This window comes from Chelon labrosus, assembly GCF_963514085.1.
Source record: "Chelon labrosus genome assembly, chromosome: 22".
NCBI lineage: Eukaryota > Metazoa > Chordata > Actinopteri > Mugiliformes > Mugilidae > Chelon > Chelon labrosus.
Genome location: NC_140355.1, coordinates 6,803,840 through 6,825,776, shown reverse-complemented (window position 1 = coordinate 6,825,776; position 21,937 = coordinate 6,803,840).

Below are 21,937 nucleotides of genomic sequence, written 5' to 3'. Positions count from 1 at the left end.
CCTTATTGTAACAGCTGTTTGGATCTAACATACACCTAACATCTTTAAAGCTCAGCCAAGAAAAATCTTCCTCGCCTCACATTTCCTCAGGTGCCAACAGTTACGGACACGAGAACCGGTTTAATGAGGTTCCTGAGAATAAATTCCCCGGAGAGATCCAAATGTTTGGGGCTCGTCTCTTGCCCACCTGGACGAGCGGGTTGTAATTGTCGGCTGAACTAATGGCACTCATTACTTTCAGACATATGCACTTGGCGGCTGGCGTCTACAGCATGTGTGTGTGTGGCTGCAGGTGGTGTGTGTGTCACCTGTATTGCTTTTTCAAGTTGTGACAGCAGCAGGATGAGCTAAATTTTTAACGCTTCCATGGCAACAGGCACCGTTACGGTGCTAACATTTGGATGATTATCAGGCGTAAGTTTCATGTTCACCATTTAGACAATACTAATCAAACTGGCACTAAACACAAATTACAAATGAGGCTGCTCGGAATGTCATGCGGTGAAATTGAGTCAAGGGATCACTAAAGTCATGAGATCGGCACCATGGATGTCTGGAGAAAATGTCATGCAACTGTGCACAGAAACTGCATACGTCATCAAAAAAAACAAACAAAAAAAAAAAAAAAACACAAGGATCTGACATTACAGTTTCTAGTGGTGGTGCCTGAACATTTCAGGAGTTGGCAGGGTATTCACACTTGTATCATTAAATGTGTGATGTCTCTGCTTTGCATGGCTAATCATCACATGTTTGCATATTTACAACCTGGAGCAGCGAGCTCTGGACTCTTCATCTGCACAGGCAGCTGCAGGGCATATGCTGCCGTGGCTGTAGCAGATGCCAGGACACACAGCGACGTATCATTTGGATGATGGTAGATGAAGACTCTCAAACGGCCATGAATGAAGGTGGGATCAGAATTAGGGACGTTATTTTGTTCTCAAAAAAAAAAAAAAAAAAAAAGGGGATTTGTAACTTAGTTGTGATGCTACATCAGCTCCTGAAAGCTTTTTGTGCAACAAATATTAATATTACTGTTAGTCTTCATTTTGGCTAATAGCAGCACCCTGACTCATTTATGCTCATATCTTTCTGTAACTTTACTTCTACTTTCAAACACTATGAGATGTGTATATTTTCCTTCAATATTTGGATTTCCTTGGTGATGAACCAGCCATGTCTGGGGAAAACATCAGCCAGTGCAAAGAGGTAAACATGTGTTGCGTGAAAGAGAATAATGATATCAGAGCTGGACACATTAGCATCTTAGTCGGCCACAGAATCTTTCATCTCCTGAGTACTCGGAGGCTGAAGGAAGGAAGGAAACAACACAAGGGTAGGGATAACTACATAACGCAGTGTGATATATTTTTTTTTTTCCATCTCCCCAAACACAACAGAGAGGTGAAAAGAGAAAAGCATGACAAAGTAGTCATTGGGGCATTGAGGGGATTGGGTATTGAGTGGAAAAGAGCACATTAAGCTAATGGATGAAGCCGATGGAATGCTCTTCAACCCTCAGAGTCTCCAAACTCCATCTGTAACCTCCGCCACTAATGCATCAACCCATTCAAGGCGGGCTGGACAATGGCTATCCTATAGGGGGATGCTTTCTATGGAAGCATTTTTGAAGAGAATCCTCTCCTAAACAAGTCTGAGAAAGGTTCACGTCAGCCGCAAATGAGCTCATTATTAGAAGGAGAACACAGATGTCAGTGGATCCATTTCCTATTTTTAGAATATCGGTCACTTTGACAAATCACATGTCAAAATGAGTTTGCCCCAGTTTGGGCCTCACACGTTAAATTTGAGTCGCAGAGCCAAGCATGTGATTTCCTCATACCTGGAAGTACCTCATACCTGGAGGTGCAGCTGTAATTGTTGCCCAACACCTTTCTAGGATATTCGGGTTCGAGAACCAACGTTTTTTTCCCCGAGGAAAAAGTTGCCTGCTAGCTTTGAAGCTACTGCAAAAGATCACAGGGCTGTGTGGTGGGACTCTAGACTCAATGTACAAAACATGATCAGAGAATTGGGTTATGCTGCAGGAGTCACTTGAAAAGTTGATGACATTTTTTCGTTGTACTTTCAGAATCCCGTGCAGCTGTTGCGAGTTGACTGAAGCTCTCCACACTGAAAGAACATCAGCGCCAGGCTTTCAAGCCTACCATATATACAGAATAAAGCTTTCCAATAAGGGAACAGAAAACAAAATCCTCCTCAGTGAAGACAAGGACAAAGGCGGAATCACGAGACATCAGATTGTTTCAGAGCTAAGCGACAGCCGAGCCCCTTCGGGATTCTGTAAACCGAGTAGAAATATTGATACGCGGTTAGTTTTGGTGACATACCAAAGGGAAAGCACTGCTAAATTCACCTTGATTCAAGGTGGTCTGACAGCTGCTCGTGCAACAAATACTCCACCGAAGGGGTTCCTCTCAAAAAGCTGTTGCCATGAAAAAGAGTCACAGGTTTATGGAAGGCAAACAACATTTGCAGCCAGACTTTGATGCGAGGTTTTGTGTTGAGCTCATTTTGTGACAGCTCCTCACTTTCAAAGACTTGGAACAGCTTTCACTTGCAGTGGTTAACCTGTTTGGGCAGCAGTTGCGGAAAGGATAACATCCACACTGACATACCGAAACAGGGTTTTTAAATTGATGACTATGCTCGTCAGCAGGAATATACGCGTCTCGCTGTTTGCAACGCCACAGTTAGACACAATCATCACATTCTGCTTTCGTTTCCCGTTGTGATTACAGGCTGTCGTCGCTTATGTCAACATTCCAAGAGTGCACTTTCCCTCAACCCGCTTGTATGTTGTTAGCAGCCAAGTTCCTTGGCTTTAAAAGTGTTTCTTAAGAACCACTAGAATGTCTTACACTTAGGAGTCAAAAGTCACGGTGGCACTGGACCGCAACAAATTCCTTCATGTTGCTGGTCAGTAAATTACAGGTCAGGGTTCGGAAGAAAATGGGTACTTAGTCACTTATTTCCTCCTACCTCCTTTAAGTGCTCTTGAGAAGTCATGACATGGTTTTGGCAGAGCCAATCTGAGTCTCACACGACCTCGGGGGACTATAATCATGACGAAGTCCATGCACTGGGGAAGGGGGTCTGTCACATTCATATTATTACTGCAGCTGTAGGCAGCCGACGGTGGAGCAAAACAACACAGTGTAGGCGCTCTCTCGTCTCAGCCACTTATTTCCAGATGGAGGGAAGATCAATAGAGTTAGTGAGATTTACTACAGCTAGGAGGAGAAAGACCATTTGCAGTGGGAGGAGGACAGTGTTTTCTTCTTTTAGTCCGTCTTGTTGCTGTCTCTAAAATTGCAAAAGCCATTAAAAATGTTGTTGGGCCACGCAAAAATTGTCACTCATTTTATTTTGGGGTTTCGTACTTAGTGTTGTTTTATTCTTAGTCACTTCAAGAACAAGAAACTTTATAGTCATTTGAAAGAAAGTGCATACATTTTGAAAAATGATACAAAGGGAATGCGGGAACAAACACAACAAATGCAGATGCTTCCATACAGGTGCGCAGCCTGGATTAACAGAGCAATTAACATCCAATCACGCTCTGTAGAATGTATAAAAAAGCATATCATTGCCAGCTGTCGTGATTTTGTATCAAGCTGGCAAGATGAAAAGATCTGTGTGACTTTGGGTTCATTGTAGAGGCATGGAAAGCAGGAGCTTCAGTCCCTTGCAAGGCTCTTTGACCGACAGGCAGTTGTTTTGGTTTGATTTCTCAACTGCAGTTCCAGGCATCATGAACAATTAGGCTAGTTCGAAACCTAAACTAGTGGATTCCCACCGAGGACTGATCACTGTTCCATTTGGTAGAGCAGAGTACATACACAACTTGGTGAAGACTTGGCAAAGAAAGGGCTCATTAGTGCTTCACTGGGACCTGTGAATGAAGTGACATCTGCAATTGGATCTGAAGAGTTAAGTAAACAGGGTTAGACAGAGCAGCTCTCCTCCTACTCAATGCAGGAAGTGATCAGACTGACAATTACATAGCGACATTATAGTCAGGTTGCAGTACGTAAACCCCTCTTTACAAAGACAGCTGCACATTTAAGAATTCCGTGGTGCAAAACCCTTGGGCACTGGACTAAAAAAGGGCAGGAAAAGTGAATGGGAATTGGGAAATGGGAAGGAATGGTGAAATGAGTCATCTGTCACCATGTTCTCAACAAATGAGTACAAAGTACATGAGTGGCGCATACTAAGAAAACAATACAGGCCTGAATGCTTGATCCCTGCAATGAGTAGTGGCGTGTGGTCTCATCAAGTTTATGACCATCTAATTTGTCTTGTCCGTATTGATGGAGCGGTTGGTTCCTTTTGCCTCCGCATGCAGCCTACATGCAGATTCATCACTGTGAGTGATGAGTCCCGCCACTGTCGTGGCATCTGCAAACCTGACAATGTAATTGCCTAGATGTCTGGCTGAGCAGTCATAATTCAACAGTGAGTAGAGAAGAGGGCTCAGGACACAGCCTTGGGGGATTCCCGGTGGTGAGAGTGAAGCAAAAGAAATCTGAGAAAATGTTGCCGTGGATTCTGACCGTCTCGGGCCTCCGTGACTGAAAATCCATCATCTGTAGTTCCACGGAAGCTGGAGAATGTTGGTCTGGAGTCACTCCGCTGGGAACAGATTTTGCCTCGATAAAGATCTGTCGGGCCAATCAAATGATTTTGGTGGACTTTGTAGTGATGGACGGAAGAGAAACAGCAACGTAGTTATTCTTTCTTTCTTTCTTTTACCTTTATTTAAACTCGTTTGTACACTGAGGCGAGCCTCATTTACAGTGCAGACGAGAGTACAGAGCAAAACAGACAAAATACACAACAGATATTCACAATAAAATACCATAAAGAACAGAATGAAAAAAAAGGATCAGAGGAAACAATTGCAAACGGTGGACAGGGAATTAGTAATTAATGATTTGAAGTGATTGAATGGGACGAGTGAGTTTAACTTAAGAGTTAGCTGTAGATGATTCCAGATGTGTGGGGCATAAGCTGAGAGGGCAGACCTCCCCAGCTCAGTCCGAATTTTGGGAATATACAATTGCAACCAGTTGCTAGAGCGGGTATTGTAAGTGATTGTGGACTCAACAAGTAATGAAGAGATGTAGATGGGAAGTTTGCCGATGAGGGCTTTATAAATGAACAGAAACATGTGGGAGTCACGTCTTTGAGCTAGGGAGGTCCACCCTACTACGCCATACAGAGTACAGTGATGGGTGGAGTAGGTGGCACCAGTAATGAATCTAAGGGCAGCATGGTAAATGGTATCTAGGGGTTTAAGAGTGGAGGCAGAGGCATGCATGTAAATGATGTCACCATAGTCTAAAACGGACATGAAAACAGCTTCAACTAATTTCTTTCTGCATGCCAATGGAAAATTAGATTTTTTTTCGATAAAGAAAACCAATTTTTTGACCTAGTTTTTTTACAAGATGATCGATATGAGAGTTGAATGTAAGTTTATCATCAATCCAAATGCCAAGATATTTATACACAGAGACTCTTTCTATATGGGAACCATGTTGAGTGCGGATGTGAAGATTAGAGCATGTGTTGTAAGAATTTGAAAAGAACATCCATTTAGTTTTTTGTGCATTCAGGGTAAGTTTAAGATTAAAAAATGCTGTCTGTAGAATATTGAAGGAAGTTTGCAGATTTTTTATGGCTATTTCAGGTGAGTTTGCGATGCAGTATAAGATTGTATCATCTGCGTATAAATGAGTATAGCAGTTTGATAATGATGAAGATATGTTATTTATGTATAATGTGAAGAGGACTGGGCCCAGAATTGATCCTTGCGGCACACCCTTAGTAATGGGTAAGAGGTGGGAATGAGTAGAGCCAAGTGAAACAAACTGTTGTCGATCTGATAGATAATTTTTGAACCAGGTGCAAGTCACGGGGCCAAAGCCTGTCTTAATTAATATTTCCAGGAGCAGAGTGTGATCGACTGAGTCGAAGGCTTTGGAGAGGTCAACGAAAATGGCAGCACAATGACTTTTTTTATCCAGGGCAGTTATAATATCGTTCAAGACCAGAGTGGTGGCAGTGAGAGTACTGTGCTGTGGCCTAAAGCCAGATTGGTGTGGATTCAAAATGAGATTAGTAGATAGAAATTTTTTGAGTTGAAGGTTTATTGAGGACTCTAGTAGTTTGGCCAAGCAAGACAATTTAGAGATGGGTCTGTAGTTATCTGGATTACAGGAATCACCACCCTTGTGAAGGGGGACTACGCTTGCTATTTTCCAGATACTCGGAATGGAACCTGATGAGATGGAGAGATTGAGTATGTAAGTTATTGGCTTAGCAATCAAATTAGCTGAAAGACGGAGAAAAAAAGGGTCTAATTCATCAGCACCAGTAGCTTTCTTTGTATCCAATGTGCGAAGAGACCTCAATACAAAGTTTATGTCAACAGGGTTTAAATTGAACTGAGGACGATCGGAGGAAGGTAGGGATAAAAAGGGTTCATTAACCAGAGATTGAGGTGGTACAGCTGGAGAAAGCCCAGTCTCACTATCAGAGAGGTTGCCAACAGCAGAAAAATGTCTGTTAAATGCATCACAGATATCAGGTTGATCTTTAAGAATAAGGTCATTAAGCTTAAGCTGCATAGGTACAGGTGTGGTAGAATTATTAATGCTTTTTACTGCTTTCCAAAATTTCTTGGGGTCTGATCGAGAGCTGGAAATCAGGTTAATGTAGTAATTAGACTTAGTATTGCGGACTAAAGCAGTACATTTATTGCGTAATTGTCTGAAAGCGGTCCAGTCACACAATGAATTAGTACGTCTGGCTAAGGACCAGGCTTTTTTACGCTTAATGAGTAGGTCTGAAAGCTCAGAAGTGAACCAGGGACTGGATCTATCTTTTACTCTGGCTTTTTTCAGTGGAGCATGTTTATTGATAATTGAGAGGAACGATTTTGTAAAAAAATCTAATGCTGATTCAACATCAGGAATATCAGAGGTGCGATGGATGTCACTGTGGGAAAGATCACCAAGGAAGGCTTGCTCGTTAAAATTTCTAAAATTTCTTTTTAAAATAATTTTACAAGAGGTTCTTTTTAAATGACATGACCTGACACAGGCAATGGGGCAGTGATCACTGATTCCCAAATCAAAGACACTAGCTGAGGAGATTCGATCTGGACGATTTGAGAAAATCAGATCGATGACTGTGGATTTGAGGGGGTTGTCTAGATTGGGACGTGTCGGTTCATTGATTAACTGGGAGAAATTTAGGCTGGCAGAAATCTGCTTTAAATAATTAGATGAACTATTTAGCCAGTCTGAATTCAAATCACCAAGAATAATGGATTCGGTTGTACAGTGGAGGGATATTAATTCTGCAAGATGATCAAAAGAGGCAGCATCTGCGGAAGGGGGTCTATACACTCCAGCAACAATGATAGTATTATGTGGTCCAAGTTGAATTTTTAAAGCAATAAACTCAAGGGATTTGGGTATGGTTATGGCACATAGAGTAGAAACAGAGAGAAAGGATCTGGTGAGAATGGCGACACCACCACCACGACCAGCTCTATCACTTCTAAAAACATTGAAACCATTGATGGATATGGAAGAGTCAGGGACAGATTTTTTAAGCCAGGTTTCAGTGAGAACTAAGACATCAGGCTGGGACTGGGCAATTAATACGTTTACATGATCCAATTTCTGACGGCTGAGGAGACTGCGGATGTTCCAATGAATGTGATGTGAAGTGATCTATATGGTTTATTTGTCACATTTACTGGGATGCTTTTCGGTGCAGTGAGACCGCTGCGCCGACAGGGGGAGCCATACGGAGGCAATGCGAGTCAGGAGTCACAGGAACGGAGGGTCAGTTCGATGTTGGAAGCTAGGAAGCGTGACCCATATGAGTTTGGGTGTAAGCCGTCTCTTTTGAAAAACTGATGCCGATTGTTTATTATACACATCATCTGAGCACCATTGGGACGAAATAGTTTACAACAAAATGTCTTTGACTGGTTGTAGGACTATCTATTTGCATGCAGAGGCATTTCATTTTCTCCAGACAAATATCAACTGTACATTACATCTGTGCTCATTAATATCAGTGCAAAACGTTAAAGATGGCAGCTTAAGTAACGATGAAGCTATCCACAGCTTTTCATGATTTACATTTGTACTGTATAATTATCATAGAGGCACATCTGCTTTTGGAGGTTTTCTCAGCTGTTTACCGGCCACTTCATTTTCAGCGGCAGCTTTTGAAACATTCGACTACTAAAAAGACTCTCCACACTGAAACAAACACGCTGCCAATTAGCGGAGCTGTTAAATCCACCTCTGAAGAGAGGAGAAAGAGCACACTGGGTAGAGGACACTTTCCTAATGAGGGGTTACAATGTGTGATTTTTGCGATGCGGGCGGATAATGCCACTTGAAACCTGGGAACCAAAAGCGTGATAGTTCAGCGTGAAAGGCAAGATGATAAAAGCCTTAACAAGCTCTAGATGAAAAAAGTGGGTTTAAAAGGTTGAAAGAAACAGGCAGGCAAATGAAACTAGAGAGAGCAAGGAGAAGCAGCAACCAGATTCAGGTGAAATTAAGAAAATGAGCAGACTACACACAGGACACAAAATGCTAGAAAGCTACGACAGATCTTTAAGTAACTACCTGGGCATGGTAAGATGGTGGTATAAATACTGCAGGGGCTGATTGGGGAAGTGGAACCAGGTGAGAGGGTTGGGGGAGGCTGGTTAGGTGACTCTGCTGGTGGGAAAAGCAGGTATTCTGAAATGAAAAGGAAAAGATTGATGTAAGGAAAACAAAGACAAGATGCTTTATACCTGGTTTCTAAATAATATAGAAACCCGGTATAATATAATATAAAAATACCAGTTTGTATACACTAAGAAGTGGTTTAAACCGGGCTGGCCATCTTTACATGACTGGTATAAAATGATCCATGAAAGAATCACTTTCTCCATCAAGTTGAAGGAGGCTAAACTCGATGAAATTTGGAGGAAGTGGAAGAAATATATTTCCATATATTGCCCTACCTTTGTATAACGTACTATTTATTTGTATGCTCTAATTGTGTTGTAAGTACAACGAAGCTTTCATGGGACCAGCTCAAACCTATCTGGATTTTCTTCTCTCCTATATCTGGAGTCATAAACGTCTGTCCACAAACCAGGGCGCTCTTCAAGTTCTTCCCAGAACGCGGTGCATGGGGTACGAAGCATAACCTCCTGTGTAGTCTTGCTGTACGTGGAACACAAGTTTTTTTCTGTGGCCCACTCCAAAGACCTTCCATATGCCCATGACGGTGGCGTTTACCACAAGAAAGTGATTGCCGGAGAGTGATTGTCTTGTACTTGGACCACTTTCGCTGTAGTGGTGTGCTGCTGCTTCCGTCACCATGAAGATTCCCTGTTTCCAAGTGTATCTCAATGATCAGAGTTGGCATATGCTCTCTTTCTATCTCTGCACCTCTCTTGCACCTTCAGCTTCAGCATGTCGAACACTTATACTCCCAGTTCCTTCTATATATTATGCAGCCTGCTTTTCAGGGTGCTGATGTCAGGCAGAGGAATCTCCGTGTCGTGAAGCAGGCTGCAGCTGTGAGCCTGTGGCAGAACAGTTTTGTGGCCCTTTTAACTGTGTTGTCACTCTATTTGGTGGCTTAATATGTGAAATACTGTATACATGATGGCTACACATTTTTCATATTGATAAATCGCTCGCTACATAAATTTAGCACAATTTGGCTGGCTATTGCATGAGGATGTACTGGAGGATCTGTGGTACACCCTCCTCTTTGTTTCCAGGGTATGCATAGATATGGTTGCAGCACCATCTGCCCTCAATTGCAGTGTGCCCTTTTTTTGTTGAAATAGTTCTGGTAAAATGTGCCTGCAGACTAAGATTAATTGTCACACATTCCAGATACTATTTCATAACTGTCAATTACAATTTTATTGCAGCCAGGTATTATATGACATGGCAGTAAAACACACTTCTGTTTCTCAAGTTGGTCGGGTCGAGCCCCTTCTTGGACCGATTCGTGCACCCAAATGCAACACAACCATGGTGATACACATCTATTGGCGGGAATACCAGTCCCGCTTGAAACCGGTCATGATACTTGACAGTGCTGGTTTTCAGTGGTGCTGGCTCACAAATACGTGGAAACGAAGATCACTCCGTTAGCCAATTCATGACAACTGTGTATTTAGGGAACTATATTTTTGTATTATTATCAAGAAATTGCATGAAAACACCAAAACCAAGATGCATTGCAAGGGGTAGGACCCAAAGGTAGGACACACAAAGGAAGCAAGATTCGATGAGTAACCCAAATAATCCAAAAACCAAAAACCCAAAACTTGTTTAGGGAACAACACTGACACAACAGGTATATCAGGGAGTGAACGAGGGACAGGTGGAACCGGCGAAACAGACAGTTTCACAATCATTTGTTAATACATATCTATTCTACTTATATCCCCTAAATAGACAGATAACTGATGGGGTCAATAAATCTGATTAAGCTGCCTCCTGTCTATTCTGCTTTGTGTAATCTACCCCAGAATGTTTTAAGCTGATCCACATAAAAGGTGAAAGTGTGGGAGGAATCAAATAAGGGGACCATTTTAACTTAAAGGCCACCCAGCAGGTGGACCATGTTCTCTTTTGTCACCAAATGCCATTGTGCATCTATTTTCTATCTGAAGATCATCAGTTAGCAGCAGTAAAACAACATGGTGAAATTGTGTGATGGATGCCACTTTTCTATTTGTACATTTAGGCCTGCAAACAATAGATCGTTGCACATGTCTGCAGAAAAAAAGAGTAAACATCAGTCTAGTGTCAACTGAACAAGAAAATATAGACAGAGAAAAAGGATGGTGGAAACTGTAGCTCTCCAACTTTTGATGTCTTTGAGATTTTTCTTCAGCTAAGATGCCTATCGAACTCTCCTCCACAATCCATTTTTCAGCATTACACGGACAGATTACGCGGAGCCAGCGGGGACAGAAGATGACAGATTCCTCCGAGTAGTTATAAAGCAGCTTCAATAACGTATCAAATGAAACTTCGGGAGAAAAAAAAATGAGCAGTCCTTGATTGCCGCTAGAAGCCTTTTCTTAGAACGACACAGGGCATTCGCAGATGGCCGAGATATCGTGAAACCGAAATGCCGCAGATGGAAAGGAAAGCCCAGTGTGTCCCCACTGTGATCGCCATGGACACAGGCTACGCTACAAAACCCCATTAAATATTCCAAGTCACTCATTAATCGGCGTAATGTGACAGATTTACCAGGAAAAATGGCAATGTCAGCTTTTCCACATATGCAGATTCGTACATTTAAAGAAAGCTATGTTGCAAGTCTGACTTGAAATTGCTGTAGTAATTATAAAAAAAAAGTCATCACAGGATTTTGATTACTGTCATAAACCTCCAGTATATTTAAAAAAAAATGTTGCAGTTTCTTAAAGGGGACTGATCCAGGACAGATGGAGGAACCGGATTCAAAGATGCTTTATGGAAACATGTCCCCGGCCCAGTAAGCTCTCTCCATAATCAAATAAGTGCTCAGATCCTCTGCATATGACTTGATATACAGTCCTATTTATAAATCCAGCCCCTTAACCTTTTGCCCATTGCGCATCCATTTTGGCAACAGCCAGAACGGCTTCGCTCAAGAAACAAGACATCCATAACAGTGCATTTGAGATAAGTGGCAGTCCATTTCCCTTCACATTAGGACTCGGCCAAAGGGAAACGTGTTTTTATTTTTTTTTTTTCCTTTTTTTTTTTTTCCCTCCGTCTTCTCATTGTGCACAACAGCATATCCGTCTTTCATCAGCCCGGAGAGTTGATCAATTATGCATGCAGCCTTTCTTACTCAAGTACATGGGAGCTTCACGGCTGATATGGTGATGCGGCGGGCGCCAAGGTGTTCGCGTGCTGTGAACAGGGTGTCACCGGCCGCTGCCTGTGGCTACGCCTTCGGCTCATACGCGCGTCCGCCACGGAAGTTCGCGGTTTGTTCAGCCGCTTGACATTTTGGATGCGTTTAAGCCGCAAAATTCGAAGTGTAAAAAGCCATGTTCGCTGAGGCTGAAAAGACTGCTGCAAAGGGATTTATAAACCGAGTGCCGTCGTATATCTGAGACTTAATGGCGACGTTAAAAGCCCTGAAAGCCTCCTTTCACAATTAGCTCCTCACAGTAAGTGAGTGGCTTCTACATGGAATAAACACACTTTTTTTTTTTCAAATTTAATTCCCTGCATTTTGTGGCAGAGTGTTTCTGTTGTCTTGTCACTGGCTCGTAGCGAGCGGGGCTCATTTAGACAAAAACAATCAGCCTGCTTATGTTGACGCTGCCAGTCAAACCTAATCAAGCTACATCCCCACGGTGCCCCTGATGAGGCAGATTATTAGTTTTTGAGTGAATCTTGAACTTTGATTATTCACTATTTGGTGTCTCGTATCGAAGTATGATTTTGAGGTACTTGTATTATATTGTAATGTTTTCTTTTCAGTCCACTTTCTACTGAAACACCTGTTCTTCCTTGCTGATAATTTTGATGACACATGGTTTCACGAATCAAGCATTATGAAGGTGTTACTTTGGGCTCTAGTAACTGTGACAGCATCTCTCACAAATTTCAGATTTTTGGACACAGCCTATCAGTCTTTATTGCAATAGCAATGGAAGGAAATTACTCTTCCCCCACGTCGTGCAAACATCACAGAGGCCAGTCTTGTTCATGTGGTCTGAGGAAGCTAAGAAGATCATCCTAATTCCAACTGATGCAAGGAGGCCCACAAGAGGAAAACCTCCAAGTATCAGGACCTCGTCGAACAGTGCAGGGACAAGGGATGGCAGACCTGCTGAGGTTGGTTGCAGGGGTTTCCCGGCACACTGCGCGTGGAAGACGCTCACAGCTCTGGAAATAGCAGGAACGGAGAGGAAGGCAGCATGTCCGTAGATTAGGGGAGGCAGCAGAAAGAGCATCTTGTTGGCTTTGGAATAGGAGGGAGGAGTTGAGCAAGGGGCCAGGAGGAGATGGGCAGTGACTGGCCACCACCAGTGGCACTGAAAGCCCTGCATATCTGACTAAATATCAATTTCTACCTGCTGCAGGGACTCGCTCCCACTTTTTCTAATCTCTGCAGATTTAATATTTTTCTTAACTAAACACCTGACAGACTGAGATAAACACCTTCACGTTGAGTTTCAATTACCAAGGCTGCTCAAGCAGTGACCTCTGTTTGTTTCACTGTAATAGACTTGTTGCATGTGATATTTTACTTATTAACATACCCAGTGATTTGGGGAGGCAGCTGTACTGTAATTGTGGAGGATGTGCGGAAGAAAGTAATTAGATCATTGTGACGCTGTGTTTTGCCTGCAGCTGTCTGTTTTTCATTAATTTTTCCTAAATGAGTTTGTCAGATCCCTCCTTCTTCGTCAGTACAGAAGTCCAATTACGTTTTTATTTGTGCGTGATTATTTGGGCATTGAATGATGGCTGTTCACGGCAATGGATCGTACACGATGACCCCCCGGGGGTTGTTTTTGACTCAAATAAGCAAAATTGAATTCATATTAAGAGAAGGTTAAGGTGATGATGAATTTCACCCACCAGCAAATTACAGATGACAGATTTATCTTTTTTTTTTTTTTTTTTGATGTGCTGAGTGCTGATCACATTCTTCATGTTATTGGTATCCTCTCCCATCACTTGGATCTGAAACATGGTGTTTCCATTACAGGGAGGGGTACTATAAATATTAAATTGTGCTAAAATGCTCTGTTGGGCTGATGCCATGGAAATATGGACTGTCATTTGTGCATTTGTGCTCCAAACATTATCCACTTCTGATTTCAGGCCGATTGTCTGCTCGTGAAAGAGTGAGGGAGTTGGTTCTTATATGCACAGCTAATGGCTTTTCCTTTCATTACTGCCTTCCTTGAGTGCACAGAAATTAACCTCCACATGTTAAAAGTCTAAATAAAAGGCAGGAAGAAAAACTCTGTGGAAAACTTCCCAGAAATTAGAAGAGTGAACCCGACTCTGCCTGTTGTCTCGGGTGGTCTCAGACGTTGTTCTGTTTCTGTCACTTCATGTCTAATTAATTAAGCCTGCCGGGTCCTGTCAGAGTCCCCAGCAGCAGAAGCAGGTTACCTTGGTAGCCGCTGATCACAATACACGCTGCTGTAAGCAGAAAGTACTGATGGTAGAGTAGATAAGTACGCCTTCTTTTCTGAAGTATATTTATAGTCACTCCAGTGTTATTAATTGAGCTAAAAGGCAGCTATAGTGGTTCTATGTACATGTACATGTAAACTGAACATCTTTATACATTTGCTCAAAATGGTTTTAAGACTGGTAGCCTGGCATGGCCACACTCAGTTCTTCTCAGTATATGAGACCTTTGCGCACAATTTTCCAAACAATCAGATCCATTTATTAGAAAACAAATTCAGATTAAAGTACAGATTGCTGCAAAATTGCGTTGCTCTTACTCTTCTAAAGTCCGCTCAAACTGTTTCATTGGCCCCGGAGATCTTTGGCAGAACATGATCAGTTCCCAGCGGAGCCACTCCAGGCCAGCTTTCCCCCAAGAGGTTTTGGACAGGTTCAAGAATCCTTGAGGTAAGCTAAGCTAATTGCTACAGATACCTCTGTCTTCATATTTTCAAGTTTCTCCTATAACTCCCTGGACTCAACTCAGCATCACCTCGCTTACGGCCTTATGGCTGAATGGAGCAATCCCTGCAGCCGGGTCATTTCAGAATTGCGGGTACATTTCGCGTCTCCCAGAAAAACCGTTGGTTATTTCCCCCTAAAAAAGCCTTTACGGGATCTGTTTTAAATAATATTGCTAATTATATTGAATTTTCACCAATAATAATGTTTAGTGTGTATTTTAGGCACAATTTATATGTAAAATATTCATTAAATGATTCCCACCCCCCCAATTATTGACTGTCTTCAGCTTGTGATTCACACATTCATAGTGAATTAACATGAAATAATTCAATATAATTTGCAGTTTTTATGTGCTAATTCTATAAATACTTATACAGTCAGTTGCACAGAGTATTTATTTTCTGTAATACCTGGGATTTCAACATTAAAAATATATATTTTTTATCTGTCCCTATGATCCGGTCAACTCTGTTATCTCTGTTATAAAACCACATAAAAAACCCTACAGCATTCAAATAAAAACATGTGACCTGCACCCAGTGATGTCACTTCGTCTTGCAGAAAAGATTTGGAGGGAACTATGGTATGTTAAACTTTCTCTCTCATGAATTTGTACAAAATGTTGAGAATACACCAACAGTAGATTAATTATATGTCAACTCTGTTACTATGATATTCTAGTGAGTCTGTCCATCATTTTTTTTAAACAATTATATGATGAAAATTCATAAAATTATGGTTTTATTCATGACATGTGGTATCTGGTTTTAAGCTAGCACGTGGAGTTAACGCACAAAATGGTGGAAAATGTCAACTCTGTTACATGTGTCAAAATTTTAATGATAACAGAGTTGACAGTGACTAACAGAGTCAGATGTTCCCAATCACTTCTAAGCATTTTGATTTAGTTTAGACATTTACTGTGGGTTCTGGGCTATTTAGGCAAGATTTCTGATATCGCTTTCCAGGTCAAGAAAATGTTATTATTTTCTAGATAGATGAAGATGAAGGTGTCGGCAGCAGAAAGGCAACAGCAATACAGGATACGGCAAAATGTTGACCATGAAATTTGACCATGAAATTTGGAAAAAGACAGGGAGAGATGGAAGAAAAAGAGAAATGCAGGGAAATCAAGTGGGAGAGAAAAGATGTGATTGGACAGTGGTGTGTCATTAAATATGATGATGACTTTTATCCTTGGACCATTGTTGAGGTCAATGAGACACATGCAAACGTCACATGCATGCACAAAGTGGGGGAAAATTGCTCCTACTGGCCAAACCGTGAGGATACTTTGTGGTATCCCTTTGATGATGTTGTCAGAATCATCTCACAACCAACCCAAGTGACAGGACGCCATGTTGAAATAGACAAAGAAATATGGTCTGAAATCACCAGTGATTAATTTTTTCGAGGGAGTGAGGAGGGTGACAGTTGTTATTTTGTTGTGTTGTTATTGCTCAAATTGATGAATATATTGATTTTCAGATGTTCTATGAAATATTTCTACATTTAAAAAGTTTTAATGTTACTGTTTTTGGCCTTTTACGCATGGTTTGTCAACTCTGTTATTCATGTCAACTCTGTTCACATCACCGTCAACTCTGTTTCACCAAGTTTTGTTTCAAAAAAGCTATAATGAAATATGTTTTATTGTTGACAAATTAACCAGAAGCTGTGTCATAACTAACATTCTCACTACATGAAATTCCAAAGCATTTCATTCATTTTTGGAGCTATATTTAGAGAAAATGAAAACCGAAATGGCAACTTTCCAATTAAATGTGTCAATGTTTTTACTCCTGAAAAAATAGTCTTTATCTTAGAAAACTTAAAATTGAATTAGTGGATTTAAAGACAAAAGTTCCCATAGGAAAGACATGGTTTTAAAATGTATTACATTTGAGTACTATAAATATTTACCCTAATTTGTCTGCAACAGAGTTGACGGATTTTACCGTTAGTACGATGATTTTCAGATTAAATATTTTAAATCTTACATGTGTAAGCTTGGCAAATACTGGGAGTGTTAAATTTAAAGTATTCTCTATGGGAATGAAAAAGGTTTTACAAAAAAAAAATTATATTTTTTCTTATTTTGTCTAAACTTGAAATGTACCCGCAATTCTGAAATGAGCCAGCCATGTTTCCAAAATCTTGTTAAAAGCTTTAAACCAAAAGAATAGAAGTTGCCATAATAACAGTAGCATAGCAAAATTTTACATCTACAGTCTGCATACTTTTGGCCTTGCTGTTTCATTACATGACTTTGAACCTGAAACTGTTGCTATCTTTAAATGGGGTAACTTTTACCGGGCTCATGAGAAAAGTTCATATTATTTGCCACCTCTTGATGTATTCACGTTTTAAGTGGAAGTCTTCTGAAAGGTCAAAGTTCCCGCATTGTGATGTCTTTAATGGCATTTTCAAAAATGACACAGGTCATTTAGACGTAGTTCTACTTGATCATTACGTGTTTCCATTCCCTACCTTAAGTTACCCGATTGTTAGCTTGCTAAGCTATTAGCCTCTAAGGCACCTATATGCCAACGGTTCTTACGCCTTACATCTAATGTTACCAACAAAGAACGCCATGCATTATGTATACTTCACATCATGGAACCATAAATTCATGCACATGGTTCCTTCCATTAGAAGAAAGCCTGTGCGTTGAATCTGGTCTTAGTTGGGTCCATGTTTGTTTGGATTTTGTTTAAAACTCAGTCTATCTGGTTTTTCAACCCAGAGCCATAGAGGACAGAGAGTCAGTCAGTTGTACAAGGAGCATGTACTGTACATGCTGTTCGTCTGAAATGCATTTCCTCATAAATGTCTCTAGGCACAGAAAACTTCTCCTTCTGTCTCCTCAGGAGTATAAACCAAGGTTTACACAGGACGCTTTGGTAAAAGAAAACACGGCTTTCACTTGGGCACACAAGGTTTTCTGTCTTGTTCAGCAAAACATAATTGACAACAAATTACTGTACTAGACTTGGTGACTGAATCTTGAAAGCCATGAGTGAACATTTTAGTTAGGTTTAACTAACAAAAGTAAAATAGACCCTTTCACAAGTTTAACCATGTATAAGAAGAGCCTGGCCGCAAAAATGCATTGCAGACTACTGACTGCATTTAGTCATTGCTATTTATATATGAGAGTGCTTGTTTCTGGTAGTTGAGATGCGAAGGGAAACTTATATCTTAGGCCATTACTTTGATCTACATTACAATGTTACGAAAATAGATGACGCACAACACACTTCACCGTCAAATCACACTACTTAGCATAATGCACAATGCAGAGAGGAGATGTGAATGATTATCAGGCCTCAGATATTCAGCCGTGTGCCTCAAGACAGAAAACATTTTTTCTTTTATCGGAGACAAAAGCTTGCTCTCATCGGATAAAGGGCGCTTTTTTTTCTGCACAGATTGATTATTGCTGCCAGAAAATGACATTCTTTTCATTACTAATGCTCAGACAAATCTAATATGGATCCATAAAGCCTCCCTCCGATTTATTGTTGTCGGAGCAACTTTTTGGTCCCGCTGGAAGATTGGAATTTTTATTCACATCTTGGTTAAAGTTCAATTTCTTCAAAGGATTGTTATTTAGAGCTGACGGGCAACCCTGAAAAAAAAAAAAAAAAAAACACTTTATTTGATCGCCTTCATCTTCTCTCTAACCATTTATTTTACAAGTATGGCATCTTGTTAAGGCTATATCTTCAAGCACTCGCATTTTGAAAACATGCTGCCTGGTCCCAGTGGGAGATAAATGAGGTAAATTTTCTTGCTGTGCGAGTTACAGGCTGTCCCTGTTACTTCATCCAAGCCATAAATAGGCAGAACCCTGTGACACATTTAATTAAATTCAAAAGCTCAAGCTGTCAGACGTTGTGCTTGGCCCCCCCCCCTGCTTTGCGTCCTAATGGATCCTTGTGGTCCATGATGCCAAATCGGTGCCAGATCCACTGTGTCGGCTCTGGGGACTGATGCTGAATAATGGGGCATTGTCAGATCTTGTAATAAATCCACATTGCCCGATGTAGACGTCAAATTGTCTGAGGAAAAGAACACATCTCCAAATCATTAATCAAGCCCGGGGACCGAGGAAATGAACGAGCGCATGCACATTTTAGATTCGATTTGGAAAAGGCTGAGCTTGTGCAACACGTGATGGGTAATTTGCGAGGTAAACAATGCTCAGTGTGTCAGGGCAAATCCGCTGATCTGGTTTGACGAGGGAGAGGGAGGACAGCACTTCTCTCAAAGCCTTGATTTAATGGGAAGTCTAGCGTAGCGTGATTTGACAGGTAGCATCTGGATAAAATCACACCAGCTGTGCTTAGTCAGAAGGTAAGCCACATGTTGATGAATGAACTCCACGATGTGACAAAAAGCAGCTGTGCTCCAGAAGTAGCGCCGCTACCAGATTAGTCTGTGTTCTCCATCTCTGCTTTGTCATGCTGTTCTCCAGTGATGGACAGGTAGATAAGAGATTAGCATTTGGCGGCAGTCTATCGGATTGCAGCGCGAGGATGGAAATCCAATTACCACTTCATTTTATCATATCATGCAGGGGTGCGTGAGAGTGGGATAAGCTTCGCTAGAGAAGAGACATTAAGAGTAATCTTAAAGGGGACAAACACACAATTTAAAGCTACAGTATGCTTCAGTTATACATTTAAAAACGTTGTATAACGTCTTTACTGTCTGTGATGGGATATACTCGGTGGGTGAAACAAGTGCAGGATATGGAAGGCATCAGCGAGTCATGATCAAATTGTTAAGGGATTTAATTTGATTGCTCGGATGTGCATTACTCTGTGAGCGTGTATTCTTTTCTCAGCCATGATGATTTGAAGCTAGATAACACCCTCTACTCAAATGATCGATCCTGAACCATTCCTTCTTCTGTTCCAATATGTTGCCATGTTGGACAACTCCTAGACAACAATATGGTTGATGGCCACCTAAAGTGCGTGTACACAATCCATATACTGCACAAGGCTTTTACGTATCAATATGGAACACCCTTTAGTCTGTTTCTTATGTGTAGCGTTGTGGTGGGCACGTAGCCGCTGGCTAGTTTCCACCATTGTCTGTACACTATATAAAGACAGATGAACCCTCTGTGACACCACTAATAGCATTCCTAAAGGGCGGTTTTGAAGCTCATTGTGCATGGCGCCAGTTATCTTGGCAGTGTCTGACTCCACCAAACTCCTGGCTATTTCAAAAATGGGCAAAGAGATGGAGTGGGAGTAATACAGCTAGCCACCCCCCAGCCTTGATGTAACTTAAACAGGTTAGTTACTTCATAAAACTCGTCCCTACAGTTGTCATGAGTAGGAACATTAACTACAGAGACCAAAACCACCAGTCTTTGTTTTGTTTTTTTGTTTGTTTCTGCTGTAAAGTTAGTCATTTTAACATGGCAGCCTGTGAGGACTAACTCGCTGTTGGAGCAACCCAAAAGAGATCGGTTTTTTGAAGGTATTAAAGGTATGCTAGGAAGTTTGGAAAACAAAAGAACTAACAAGCTTGTGTTATTCAGTTGTTTGATTAGGTTGACAGTCAAAATTGTGTAAATGCACAGTTAAATTCAAAAAGGCACTAGTTCAGTATTCCGGACAGCTGTGCGGAAATGAGCGTGGAAATGAGTGTAAAGATGGCAAACCTTGCCAGAGATTGTGTTTAGCTGTATCTGAAAGGTAGATTGCCGAGACCTGCTGTACAGTGCACTCACTTGGCAGTACACTTGTTAGGTACACAGGTGAAAAAAGAAGCTTCATGAATGTTATGGTTTTTAGCATTAGCTTTAAAAGCTGTGGTTTGTAGTACTATTTAATTGGTTTGTGTAAAATGTTTTGCTGACCCCTTTTCAATGTAACTGCACTGACCTTTATTTTCTACATGAATATGAAAAATGTCACAAAAGTAAATAAGTCCTCTATGCCCTACAGTAATACTGTAGGGCCCACGACACCAATAGGGTTGAGATTTAGAATTTCCAAGTATTTCAATGAGTGTAAAGGGTTAACAGCATCCCAAACCACATTCTCCAAAATGATCATACAGTTGAATGACCACCTTTCTGACGTTGTCCCAACACAAACTGAACCTTAGAACAGTCATGAAGGGGGTGCAGGACTGTTATAGTAGAATTAATTAATTTTCACCATAGACAGTATGAAGATGGTTTGCGGAACTGCTCCTCAAAAGTGAAGAAAAAGCACACAGAGCTCCCCCTCGTGTCTGGCTGAAGTATAGGTCATAAGCTCCACCTTCTCCACGGCCGAACAAAAACACAAAAATATACATCAAATAATATAATTTTAGGTTAATATGATACTGATGCATGTTCAAGTGTCAGTTTTACAAAGATTCATTTTAGTTAGCTATAGAAACAGGATATGACAAAATGGCGACCACCAGTTGGCATGTCAGCCGCTCTGTAAAGCAGTCCAGTGAGACCATGAGAAATAAGTACAGTGTGTAATCCAACATTTCCTTGTAACTGGTGGAGGTAGAGAAGAGCGTAGTATTAATTAAACGAAAATGAAAGTGAGTCTGGCAGAAGTGTGGTCGGGTCATTAATACACAGGATTAGATGTTACAATCCCTTGTGCCAAAATCCCAGGCAAAACACATTTAGAGGCCCTGTCCAACTGAGAAACCCTAACAAACCTACAGTCATGTGATATGAAGCTTAACCTACAATCTAAATGAAGTAAATGCTGCTGGCTTGTATGACCCACTCAGCAGCAGACGCTAACTCAAACCTTGTGAAATATAAGCTAACCAAATGCTGCTGGCTAGCTTAGCCTACAATCTAAATGAACTAAGTAAATGCTGCTGGCTTGTAGGCCCACAGAGCAGCAGAGGATAATTCGAACCTTGTGAAATATAAGCTAACCTAACGCCGCTGGCTTGTATGGCCCGCTCAGCAGCTAACCATAGCTACCAAGCAACATGAAGACATCAGGAACCTGGTCTAAACAACAGCAGTATGCAGCATGTCATTGGGGTTTTCAAGTGGGCACCTCCCTTCACCAATGTTTCGTTAAGTTAGGCCCACGACACCTCAAGAAGGCTTAACAGTGAACCCCAGCGTCCTGGAGTCACCTCCCTCCACACTGCCACTGCAAAACCCCATTTTTCTCACCATTAATATTAGACAC